We start from the raw sequence: 4,038 nt of genomic DNA on the forward strand, positions 1-4,038 counted from the left end.
TTTTTTTTTTTTTTTTTTTTTTTTTATGGTTGTGAGCTATCATGTGGTTGCTGGGAATTTGAATTCCAGACCTCTGCTCACTCCCGGGTCTACCCACCTCGCTTCAGATGGCCCAGTGTTGAGATTCTAGTCCACCGATTTCTGCATACAGTGTCCTTTCAGGAGTTACCCTTCATGGTTTCGGTTACAGATGGTTGTGAGCCACCAGGTGTTTGCTGGGAATTGAACACAGGATCTCTGGAAGGGCAGCAAGCGTTCTTAACTGCTGAACCATCTCTCCATCCCTGTTATTACAAGATGTAGCAGTCAGTTTCAATGAGGTGATTTATTTTATTTTATTTTATTTTATTATTATCTTTTTTTCCGGTTCTTTGAGACAGGGTTTCTCTGCAGCCCTGGCTGTCCTGGAACTCACTCTGTAGACCAGGCTGACCTCAACTCAGAAATCTGCCTCCCAAGTGCTGGGATTAAAGGCGTGCGTCACCATGCCTGGCTTCAATGAGGTGATTTCAAATGAAAGTTCAAAAGGTTGTGAAATACCACACAAGATAGTTACTGACAACCATGCTGATTAGTTAAATTTGAGTCCCTTTTCTTGATAGCTACTCTAAGAGTGGGCTCCAGCCTCTGAAAAGCCTCTTGGTGTCCAAGTTCAGAGGTCCAGCACAATTAAAGGCAAAGTTCACACAGACCATAACTCACACTAAAGTCAGATGAGGGCCAGAGTAACCTTGGAATGTTTGTTTCTTGTACAGCATAGTAATTACTTCAGACATAAAATGACAGTTACGTTTGAATTATATATTTTTAGATATTTTCACTTACTTGAATTTTATTGTGGTTAATACATCTACACCGTGGTCAAGGCCATGAACATCTCAAATGTATTACCAAGGCAGACCTGACCATTGGGAGGATGGAGCAGAAGGCTGAGAACCGTCTAGACAAACACAAAATGGAGTCAGAACAAGATGGCGTTACCTTAGTCATTTCAGATACACGGAAAAACATACGATATTTTAGGACCTGCCTGACTGCTGTGAACACGGACAGGTAAATTATACTAGTAGTTCTTGCCTTTTAAACCACATTTAAATCACTTACTCAAGATTTAAGTTATTCTAACAGGTTCTTGAACTGGTTTGTTAGAAAAAGCATTCATATTTTGCCAGTGTAAGGCATTAAACGCAGGACACTTATGACTAAGGAAAAGACACCTGCCAGAGAGTGGACTTACTTCCCTGAGAGAGATTTCAACTGACAAGATGAAGTAACACCCAGGCAGGGATGAATTAATGGCACATGTGACCATCTTGGCCTGGACTGTTTATGTGTGTTTCCTTGGCCTTCTATTTAAACTTTGATCTTACTCCAGGTCCCCAAAGATGAACTCAAGGGGCTTCCTGGATCTCTGTCCCACTTCCCAGTGTGACCCTACTGAATAAATCTTTCTTTGCTTCCCACTTTTTTTTTTTAAGATTTATTTATTATATGTAAGTACACTGTAGCTGTCTTCAGACACTCCAGAAGAGGGAGTCAGATCTCATTATGGATGGTTGTGAGCCACCATGTGGTTGCTGGGATTTGAACTTCAGACCTTCGGAAGAGCAGTCGGGTGCTCTTACCCACTGAGCCATCTCACCAGCCCTGCTTCCCACTTTTAATTGGCTTGTTGTGGATGTGTGGACAGACCTGGCTTGGCATAAGTTATGTTGACCTCCAAGTCACCTGCTAGAAGACAGCCTGGGGCACAGAGAGGGTGGGGAGGGGGAGTGCCTCAGCTCCTTAGAGGGAGGTGAGCTTCTTCTTTAAGTTGGGGAAAGGCCATGTTCAGTGAGTAGATGAAAGGTCCCACTAAGGATGTCTCTGCCAACCTCCAGACCCCGTGGTTTGGTTCCTGGCCATTTCGAAAGGGCTTTGTATGCTTGGTTAGGGCTGTGGACTTGGAGAGATGGTTATCAGGATTCCACGGAGCAGCTCCATCTAATCCTATGAGGCCTGGGATTTGGAAAACTCTCCCTGATGAGAAAGGAAGGTGGGGCGTGCTACAGGAAAACCAGAGAGACAGGAAGAGAACCCCACCTCCCACTGCTGGCTTTGTACAGAACAAGGAAAAAAAAAAAAAAAAAACCAAAACCACCACACCCTGAGTTACTCCACCTACGAGCGCTCTCACACTTCTCCAACAGACTCCTCACACCAAGGAGTGGTCGGGTTTGTGTCAGGCGCGAGCTGGGTGTTCCATTCAGTTCAGTTCAGTTCAGAAGATATGGAGTTAATGGCAGGTCCCATAGGTTGAGGGTTCTACTCCCAAGACAGCTTGACATCCTACAGATACCAATCTCAAGCCTCAGGTTTTTTTTTTTTTTTTTTTTTTTAAGATTTATTTATTTCATGTATGTGAGTATATATGAGTACATTGTCTTCATGCACACCAGAAGAGGGCATCAGATCCCATTGCTGATGGTTGGGAGCCACCATGTGGTTGCTGGGAATTGAACTCAGGACCTCTTCAGCACAGAGATGGCTCAGTGCTCTTAACCACTGAGCCATCTCTCCAGCCCACCTCAGGTGTTTTGAACCTGGGCTGCTGGCTGATCCCCCCAGCTATAAAGTGGGATTTTTTTTTTTTTCCGCGACAGGGTTTCCCTGTATAGCTCTGGCTGTTCTGGAACTCACTCTGTAGATCAGCTGACCTAGAACTCAGAAATCTGCCTGCCTCTGCCTCCCCAGTGCTGGGATTAAAGGTGTGTGCCACCACTGCCTGGCTAAAGTGGAATTCTTACAACTCAGGTGAGGCTAATTTTTGGAGAACAAGCTACAGAGCTCAGGAAGACTTTAAACTGATTTAGCAAGGTGTAGCCAGCGTATTGCCTGAAGGCTGAACTCAGTTATTCCTGAGACAATAGATACAAACGGCTCAAATCCAACAGTACTTACTTCAAACGTTAAGGTTCTCCCCACCCATTTATTTATTTACTTACTTACTTACTTACATCACATCTCTCTCACCCATGAACTCTGTAGATGATGATGAATAACGTCATTTCAAATTTCAAAAGTCAGACATTTGTTTTGCAACACTCTGCCTACTCTGAAGTCTACACCTTAAAAGTGTATGTGCGTGAGTTTATGTGCACCGCATGTATACAGCTGCCCTTAATAAACTCATGTAGGCATGCAGATCAGATCGTTGTGAGCTGCCAAGTGGGCACTGGGAACTGTTAAATTTCAAACCCAAAGGTGGCAAAGGTGCCTATTTAACATATCAAAGCAGACCTGGATGCCAGGTTCTCCCAGCATTCCTCAGACCCTGTTACAGGACTTGGCTGGCATGCCCCACCCTCTACCTTCTGAACTCTTCAGCCAATGGTTGGGCTGCCCTTCCCCCAATGCTTTTCCCTACACATTCCAGCCCTTTTTGGTTGCTTGCCTTCTCTTGCTCTTTTTGTACCTTTGGCCTCCTGGTTCCTCCCTCTTCCTTCCCCGCCCCTTCTCCTTGAATAGCTCAAGGTCCAGACCAGGCTGGACTCTCCCAGATGTGTCTGCCTCTGGCTAAACTCTCCCTTTTATCTACAGTAAACTTTCTCCTCCACCTTACCTAGGAGCAGTCATGGCCTTTCCTTTTTGATTTCTTTTCTCTCTTTCTTTTTTCTTTTCTTTTCTTTTCTTTCTTCCAGAAACCAAGTTGAAGTCCTCTGCAAGAGCAGTAAGTGCTCTTAAACTGCTTAGCTCTCCAGCCTTCCCCCCGCCCCCATTAAAAATTAAAAGTACGTAGCTAACTGGCCTTGAGCTCAACCTTGCTGGGTGTGGTGGTGCAAGCCTTTAATCCCGGCACTCAGAGGCAGAGGCAGGTGGAATTGTGTGAGTTCCAGGACAGCCAGGGCTCTCCTTGTTTCAAAACAAATAAAAAACCCTCAAAGCTCACCCCCCCCCCCCCCCCGCCTCAGCCTCCAGCTGGTTGGAACTGCATTTGTGTGCCACCGCACCTGGCTCAGGAATCTTGTTTACTACACAGAGAGACCCTGTCTTGGTTAT

This window comes from Mus caroli, chromosome 4 (assembly GCF_900094665.2).
Source record: "Mus caroli chromosome 4, CAROLI_EIJ_v1.1, whole genome shotgun sequence".
NCBI lineage: Eukaryota > Metazoa > Chordata > Mammalia > Rodentia > Muridae > Mus > Mus caroli.